The sequence below is a fragment of the Peromyscus leucopus genome, chromosome X, assembly GCF_004664715.2.
Source record: "Peromyscus leucopus breed LL Stock chromosome X, UCI_PerLeu_2.1, whole genome shotgun sequence".
Classification (NCBI taxonomy): domain Eukaryota; kingdom Metazoa; phylum Chordata; class Mammalia; order Rodentia; family Cricetidae; genus Peromyscus; species Peromyscus leucopus.
Genome location: NC_051083.1, coordinates 130,669,138 through 130,679,076, shown reverse-complemented (window position 1 = coordinate 130,679,076; position 9,939 = coordinate 130,669,138).

The window sequence follows — 9,939 nt, the reverse complement described above, 5'->3', positions numbered from 1 at the left end:
ATTTATGTTCACCAACACAGCTCTACAAAGGATAGTAAGAGGGATATTACAATCTGAAGAGCATATACAAACAAGAGGACACAATAATCCGAGAAGAGTTAACCAAAGGTGATCTAAAAAAACACACCACAACAACAAAATAACAGGAGTTAATAAATGATGTAGATGTAACCTACCGTCTTATTAAATAAGAAACACAGAAACAATGTAAAAGAGAAAGCCGAGAGGTCAGAGCTCAGAGCTAAAATCTCACCCTTCCTCCTGCTGTCCCAGCTTCCCAAAAAAGAGCTATTTCCTGTGTGTAAGTCGATTTTCCAGTCATTCTGCCTTCTCATTGGTTGTAAACACAAACACGTGACTACCTCGTCACTGTCTGAATGTACAGCCCCCTAGGTCTTAAAGGCATATGTCTCCAATGCTGGCTGTATCCCTGAACACACAGAGATCTATGGGATTAAAGGCGTGTGCCACCACCGCCACACTCTTGCTATGGCTCTAATAGCTCTGACCCCCAGGCAACTTTATTTATTAACATACAATCAAAATCACATTTCAGTACAATTAGAATACCACAAAACATTGTTCCACAATAACTCAATATTAATGGTCTCAATTCTCCAATAAAAAAGACACAGACTAACAGATTGGATTAGAGCATAGGATCCATCATTTTGCTGCCTCCAAGAGATACACCTCACCATCAAAGATGGATAGTACATTAAAGTGAAAGAATGGAAAAGTTACTGAACATGAAAAAGTAGAGCTGGTTCCTGTATAGCATATTCACCAATGTAGACTTATCTTCCCTCCCCTCCCCATCTGATCCTCCCACTCAAATTCCTCCACTAATCCAACAATAACTATTTATTCTATGTCCCTTTTTTACGGAGATCCTTCTCCCATTCTCAGTCCCTTACTCTATGCATAACCTCCGTGCTGACACAGATTGTAGCTTGTTTTTAGAAGATTTAACAGCTAATATTCACATATAAGTCAATATACACTATACTTGTCTTTCTGGGCCTGGATTACCTCACTCAGGATAACTTTTTTTTCTAGCTCCATCCATTTACCTGTGAATTTCATGTTTTAGTGGCTGAATAACACTCCACTGTGTAAATGTACCATGTTTTCTTTATTTACCTTTTGATAATCATTTAGACTGTTTCCAATTTCTGGTTACTATGAATAGAGCAGCAATTGATGTGGTTGAGCAAGTGTCTCTGTAGTAAGAATATGTCCAAGAATGGGATAACTAAATCTTCGGGTAGATATATTCCCAGCTTCCTGAAGAATTGCTATATTGATTTCCATAGTGGCTATACAGGTTCACACTCCCACCAGCAATGGATGCAACATCCTTTCCAACATGAACTATCATTTTATTTAATTGATCTTGGCCATTTTAATGGATAAAGATGAAATCACAAAGTAGTTTAAATTTGTATTTTCCTATTGACTAAGGATATTGAACATTTCATTAAGTACTTCTTCAACATTTGTGTTTCCTCTTTTGAGAACGTTCCTTTTAGATCTGTACCACTTCTATTTATTTATTTATTTATTTATTTATTTATTTATTTATTTATTTATTTATTTATTTATGTTTTTCTTTTTTTCTTTATTAAGAATTTTTTTATTCATTTTACATACCAACCACAGATTCCCCTTCTTGTCCCTCCTCCCTCCCCTAGCCTTCCTTCCCCAACCCACCCCCCATTCCCTACTCTGAAAATGTAAGCCCTCGCATGGGGAGTTAACAAATCCTGGTACATTCAGTTGAGGCAGGTCCAATCCCCTCTCCCTGCATCAAGGCTGTGTGAGGTGTCCCACCATAGGCAGTAGACTCCAAAAAGATAGCTCATGTACCAGGGATGGATCCTGATCCTATTGCCAGGGCCCCCTTTAAGCAGACCAAACTACACAACTGTCTCACTTATGCAGAGGGCCAAGTCCAGTCCCATGGAGGTTCCATAGCTGTTGTTCTAATGTTCATGAAATTTTCAGGCAAATGGATGGAACTAGAAAATATCATTCTGAGTGAGGTAACCCAGACTCAGAAGGACAAATGTGGTATATACTCACTCATATGTGGATATTAGATGTAAAGCAAAGGATAACCAGACTATAACCCATAGCTCCAGAGAAGCTAGCTAATAAGGAGGACCATAAGAGGGACACATAGATTGCCCTGGGAAGGGGAAATAGAGGAGATCTTTATTTTGGTTTTTCAAGACAGGGGTTCTCTGTGTAGCCATCACTGTCCTGGAACTTGTTCTGTATCCTAGGCTGACCTCCAACTCAGAGATCCCCCTCCTCTGCCTCCTGAGTACTGGAATTGAAGGCATGCACCACCACTGCCTGGCTGTACCACTGTAGATGAATTTGTAAATGATCTTATTAAATAAGAAACACAGAGCCAAATACAGCGTTAAAGCCTAAGAGATCAGAGCAAAAGCCACAACTCCCTTTAGCTTACCACTCTCTGTCATCCTTCCCCTGAGAGAAAGACCTTCTTCCTTGTATTTCATTGATTTCCTGTTCTGCCTTCTTAGCTCTAAGCCCAGCCACATGATTTTCTCATCACTGCCTGTCTATACAGACCTCCTGGTCTCTACATTTGGTACTGGGATTAAAGACTCAAGGGTCACCACACTTGGCTGTGTCCTTGGCCACACAGAGACTCTGCCTGCTATGTGATCAGATTAAGGGCATGGGCTACCACCACCTGATGTCTATTCCTGGCTTGCTAATGACCTCTGACCTCCAGGAAAACTTTATTTATTAACATACAAATAAAATCACATTTCAGCACCATTAAAATATCACCAGATACCACAGTTTTAATTTGTTGGTTTTCCTGATATCCCATTTTATGAGTTCTTTATATATGTTGGATAGCCCTCTATCAAACATGTAGTTGGTAAAAATCTTTTTCCATTCTGTATGCTGCCACTTTTTCTGAATGACAGTGTCCTTAGCCATACAGAAGCTTTTCAGTTTAATGAGATCCCATGCAATTGTTAATCTTAGTTCCTGAGCTAATGTTCCATTCAGAAAGTCCTTTCCTGTGCCAATGAGTTCAAAACTGTTTGCACTTCCTTTTGTATCAGATTCAATGTATCTGACCTTGCATTGAGGTCCATTCCTTTGTTTCTGTTTCCCTCTCTGGTTCTTAGGAGACTGTGGTGGCTGTGGGATATCAGGTAGATAATGCTTCTGAGATCCTACCAGGTGTGGCACCTGTGGATCCCAGGTAGAATGTGTTTCTATGTATTGGGAGCTAACACTAAGGGATGGGTATGCCTTCTGGGGGCAGAGAGAAAGGGTCCACATGAGGAAGCAAAGCTGGGCATTCCACCAACATTTTTGTAGACCCTTGGGAATGGGGGCAGAGAGGAAGGGGAGACCAAAAACAGGTGGTCTGCTACACAGCTGTGGATAAGACTGTAGTGGGAGGAATAAAATTAGAAAAAAGGAAGGAGAGAAGGTCAATCATATAACTGAATCCTTGGCCAGTGTAACCAGAGTATTTCCACTGAGTGCCTCTTCACTGGAATGATGGTGATCTTTGCTATACAGAAACATTTTAATGTCATTTGTTTCCACTTGTCAATTATTCTCAGTGCCTGTGCTATTGGTATCCTGCACAGAAAATCCTTTCCAATACCTATCAGTTGAAGTGTATTCTTTATTTTCTTCTCTCTTCAGGTCATAATATCAAGTCTGATATTAAGGTCCTTGATCAGCTATGCAACCCACAGAGGATTGATAGTCACAATATATAAAGAAATCATGAGATGAAAAGTCAAGAAAATTAAATGATTCATTTAAATATAGGCGTATGACCTGAACAGAGTTCCCAAAAGAAAATAAGGCTAAAAAATACGTCAAAATTATTGATCATCTCTAGTAATTAGGTAAACACAAATCAAAACAACTTTAAGATTCTGTCTTACACAAGTCAGAATGGCTAAGTTCAATAATGCAAGTGGCAGTTTATGCTGGTGAAGATGTAAAGCAAGGGGAATAATTTTTCATTGCCAGTAGGAGTACAAATTTGTAAAGCCACTATGGAAATAAATATGGGTGTTCCACAGAAAATTGGGAATCCATCTACCTCAAGACCCACCTATGGTATTCAGCATATATTTGAAGGACTTTCCATCCTACCACAATGGCACTTGCTCAAACATGTTCATGTCAGCTTTATTCATAATAGCTAAAAACTGGAAACAAACTAGATGCCCATCAACCAAAGAATGGATTAAAAAATATGGTACATTTCCACAATGTAGTATTACTCAGCTGTTAGAAAAAAAATGAATCATGAAATTTGCAGGTAAATGGATGGAACTAGAAAAAATTCATTCTGAGTGAGGTAACCCAAACCCAGTGTGGTGATATATTGTGTACTCCAATAAAGCTAGCCTTGGGATCAGAGGACAAAGCTAGCAACTGTATTAAAAGATGTAAAGTATATAAGTTTGAAAGACATCAAAAGGTAGTTTTTGGTTGGTAATACAAGTTAGGATAGAAAGTGAATTAGGTACATTTTGGACTCACCAAAATAGATTATAAAATGGAGTATTTTTTCTGAATGTGTGAAATGCAAATGGACTAGACATTGTTGATGTATTTATTGCCTGTATATGTTGTATATATTTATTGTACTTATTGTGTATAATTTTCTTATATTAGTTATAACATTCTTTTATTATTTTAGACAATAAAGAAGAAATGTGGTGATATATTCTGTACCCCAATAAAGTTGGCCTGGGGATCAGAGGACAAAGCTAGCCACTATATTAAGCATAGAGGTCAGGCAGTGGTAGCACTTGCCTTTAATCCTAGAATTTGGGAGGCAGAGATCCATCCAGATCTCTGTGATTTCAAGGCCACAATGGTGACAGAGTCAGGCAGGGTGGCACATGCCTTTAATCCCAGCACTAGGAAGTAAATGAAATGGCAGGGCACAGAAAGGTATAAAAGGAATGAGTAAACAGGAAGTCTCTCTCTTGAGGCTGAGGATTTTGAAGAGGAGAGAATGTGACTAGCTTGTTCTGTTTCTCTGATCTTTCAACACCCCCCCATATCTGGCTCTGGATTTTTTTTTTTACTTAATAAGACAATTTAGTAATTTGGGTTACAACCCAGAGAAACAAATATTGCATATATTTACTTGTAAGTGTATATTAGACGGTAAGTAATGATAATCAAGCTATAATCCACAGACCCAGAGAGGTTAGGTAAAGACAAAGGTGTAGATGTAACCAACCATCTCATTAAATAAGAAACACAGAACCAAGGTAAAAGAGAAAGCAGAGAGGTCAGAGCTCAGAGCTAAAATCTCAGCTTCCTCCTACGTGCTCCTAGCTTCCTGAAAGAGAGCTAATTCCTGTGTATACATCTTTTCATAGTATTTTTGTTCTGCCTTCTCATTGGTTGTAAACCCAAACACGTGACTGCCTCATCACTGTCTGAATGTACAGCCCCCTAGGTCTTAAAGGCATATGTCTACAATGCTGGCTGTATCCCTGAACACACAGAGATCTATGGGATTAAAGTCGTGTGCCACCACCGCCACGCTCTTTCTATGGCTCTAATAGCTCTAACCACCGGGGAACTTTATTTATTAACATACAATCAAAATCACATTTCAGTACAATTAGAATACCACCACATTTCCCCCTTTCTATTTTAATAAAAAGAAAAAAGAGCAAAAGGTTATAACTAACATAAGAAAAAGTACATACAAAAGTACAATAACTATATAAAATATATACAAGTAATAAATACCAAAACAGGTATTTGACAAATCAGAGAAAATAATTCCATTATCTATCCTATTTTGGCAAATCCAAGATGTATCCAATGCACTTTCTATCCTAATTAATTTTCAACTCTAACTAATTAATCTTCAGCCATAACTAACTAACCTTCAACTCCCTTAGAGAACCAAGAAGGAAATAATATTAGCTAACAAAAATAAAAAAAGGAAGTGCATGCAAGCTACTTCCAAAAAATCTGTAAGTTGACAGAAACAGCCAGCTGCCTGGACAGTCACCTGAGGTTTCCACAGTGTTGGGGAATTATCTTCAGCCTATAGGCTTAGCATATCTGACAGACTCATTTGTGAAGTAGGATGTACACAAGGTCAACAGTTCAACCTCACATTGGGTGAGAGCAGTCCATGTACCAGATACACTTGAATTCCACTAGTGTCATGTCATGATTCAGGATTTTAAATTCTGGAAATTGTTCACATTTTTTGAAGTCAGCTGCCCATTGTTATTGGCTGTGTATATATGGCTTCATCTCAGCATCCCCTTCTTCTCCACATGCCTCTATTAAATTCCAATCTACTATTGAGAGGTGTGAGCTTTCAGCTGCTGTTCCATTGCAGAACAGAAGCCATTGGCCCTCTGCCTGTTAAGCTGCCTTCGAAGAAAACGGCACTGTACTTTTTCAGGATTGCTAAGAAAACTTCAGGGATGGTGACATTTTGTCCTGGCCTCAGAAGATGCCTTTTTGATAAAGCCATAACCACACTTGTTTTGGCAAGAATCAGTAGTCCTTTGTTTTGTGTTCTGTCTGTCCATTTTGTCCTGTTGTTTAGAGGATATTTTGTTGTCCAGTGGCTAACTTTTGCCACAATGAAAGTTGACTCCATATGCAGTTTCTTCAATGCCCATATTTTCTCTGAAGTAGATTGGTACTGCCAGGAGCCGACATGTCTCAAAAAAGAAAAATTTTCTAAGTTATTAAAACATTTTAAATGCCACATTCTGTAGATCTCTGAAGGGTTTGAAGATGACCTGTCTAAAACATCTCTGCTCAATTTTTAAAACATATCTAATATGACTACAAGTTCTATTGTAATGTCTAACTACTAACTTTCATTTCTTTATATCCTAATAGTTGGTAATAATAACATTCAAGGATCAGGAAATTGCATTACATTGTTAAATGAATGGTATGAATACTATTAGAAATATACATATAGCATTTTCTAACAATATCAGTTTCAAATTTGTATACAATATAAAACAATCCAATCCAAAGTAAAGTATTAAAAACATGTAATTGACTATTTCTTTTCTTTCTTTCTCTCTCTCTCTCTCTTTCTTTCTTTCTTTCTTTCTTTCTTTCTTTCTTTCTTTCTTTCTTTCTTTCTTTCTTTCTTTCTTTCTTTCTTTTAAACAAGAACCTTAAATCTAATCTCCTTTGCTTAAACCTTTTTCCTAACCCTTGACAACAACTTGTAACCAACCCCCCTAAACAATGAAAATTGTCCCAGACCCAAAACCCATTAAAAAGACCAAAAAAACCACCGGACACACACCAACTCTTTGGGAATGTGGGCATCGTATTCTTAAAATTGCTTCCTACTGGGTATGGGCAAAGTTATCTCTGTTCTGAAAGAAAAATTTGGGGTTAATTGTCAAATTCTAGGAAAGGTAACTATATCCTTCATTATCCAGTCTGTGTATAATTCCAAAGTTCAGGGTTTATCTCAAGTCCTTATTCAAGTAGTCTTGAGACTGGATTATCTCAGCTAGTCATCTCAAAATTGCTCTGAGCACCTTGTAGTTCAAAGTTGATCTGTAGATGATATTTGTCAGCTTAGTGATATTATTATTGTCCACATGGACTTGTTGTTGTTGTGGGGCACCATCTTCCTGATTGTATCTTGTAATTGAACAAATAGTGAAGTTAATTCTGAAACATCAGGGATAAATTCTGCAGTCTCAATATGCAATACAACTCTTTCAGCATACTGAGAGTCAGTTACTATGTTGAGAGGTTCTGAAAAATCCATTAATACCAACAGAATAGCATACAATTCTGATTTTTGAACTGAATTATACGGACTTTGAGCCACTTTACTTAAATTTTCTGATTTATAACCTGACTTTCCTTCTTTGTTGGCATCTGTATAAAATGTATGAATTCCAGATATGGTTTTTCCCATACAATTCGAGGCAAGATCCAATCAGCTCTCTTTATAAGATCAATTCTATTGCTTTTGCGATATTTATTGTTAATTTCTCCCAAAAAATTACTGCAAGCTCTTTGCCAAGGTTCACTTTCTGTCCATAATTTTCCAATGTCCTCCTTAGTTAAAGGTATGACAATTTCTACTGGGTCTATTCCTGCTAATTGATGAAGTCTCAATTTTCCTTCGCAAATCAAGTCACAGATTTTTTCCACATAAGTTTTTAATTTTTTATTTGGTTTATTTGGTAAAAATATCCATTCCAATATAATATCTTCCCTGTGCATTAGTATTCCAATAGGAGAACGCCTAGAAGGTAAAATAACCAAAATGCAATCCAGCTTTGGATCAATACGATCCACGTGCACTTCATGTACTTTCTTTTCTATCAAGGCCAATTCCTTCTCAGCTTCAGGTGATAATTCTCTTGGACTACTTAAGTCCTTGTCACCTTCTAAGGTTTTGAACAAATTAGTCAGTTCATCATTTTTTACCCCAACAATAGTTCATAAATGAGAAATATCTCCAAATAATTATTGAAAGTCATTAGGAGTCTATAGTCTATCTCACGGAATTTTTACCTTTTGGAGTCTAATTTTTTGTAGTTCTATTTTATATCCTAAATAACTAATAGAATCTCTTCTTTGTTTCTTCTCAGGAGCAATTTGTATTCCCCACCAAGGCAAAATTTTCTTTACTCCTTCAAACCTTTGAGTCAGATAGTAAAATATCATCCATATTATGATAAATTATAGATTTAGTAATTTTTTTACATATCACTTCCAATGGCTGTTGTACAAAATATTGGCACAGGGTTGGGCTATTCAACATTCCCTGTGGGGGGAACCTCCATTGAAATCTATTAACCGGTTGAGAATTATTATAAGTAGGCACTGTAAAAGCAAATCTTTCTCTTTTTCTTGTAAGGGTATTGAAAAGAAACAGTTTTTTAAATCAATAACTATGAGAGGCCATCCTTTTGGTAACAGAGTAGGCAAAGGCATCCTAGATTGTAGAGAGCCCATTGGCTGAATTACTTTGTTAATTGCTCTAAGGTCTGTTACCATTCTCCATTTACCAGATTTCTTTTTAATAACAAATACAGGAAAATTCCAATGGCTGGTTGATTCTTCAATATGCTGAGCATTTAACTGTTCTTCTACCAGCTCTTCTAAAGCCTGGAGTTTCTCTGTTGTTAAAGGCCATTGCTGAACACATACAGGCTTGTCTGTTAACCATTTTAAAGGTAGAGCTGTTGGTGTCTTTGGAAGATCATCAGTTATTGTGCCCTGTTCTTGTATAATATGGATGGCTGGTGACCACTCATTAGAACAATATCTTCTAATATTTCTCTCAGTAACATGTGCTAGTTTATGATTTGTTTCTGAGATTGGAGGGATGTTAATCTGAGTATTCCATTGATGCAACAAGTCTCGACCCCACAGGTTCATAGTTATGTTAGCCATATTTGGTTTTAATTTTCCTCTCTATCTATCTGTACCTATATATTCGAGCCATCTTGCACTCTGTTTCACCTGAGATAATGTCCCAATTCCTAAGAGTTGAACATTTACATCCTGAAGAAGCCAAGTTGGATTTCAAAATTCTGGTGCAATTATGGTTATGTCTGCACGTGTGTCTATCAGAGCAGACAACAAAACACCATTTATTTTTATTGTTAATTTGTTCTTTGTTCATTAATAGAAGTGTGCCAAAAAAATTTTCTTTGTTTTCTCCTGAGTTTTCTATTCTCTCTGTTTCATCATCCTAAGCAGCCTTGTTTATTCCAATTGGCATTTGGTTATTTAATCGCTCAGAGCAGGGATTTCCTCTATGGCTGCAGGAAAGGTTTGAACTGGATTTGCTATGGGGCCTGCATGAGGCCCCTCTGGGAGTTTCCCGAAGACTGAGGCAAAGGATTACCCTGTCTGTCCTTTGTT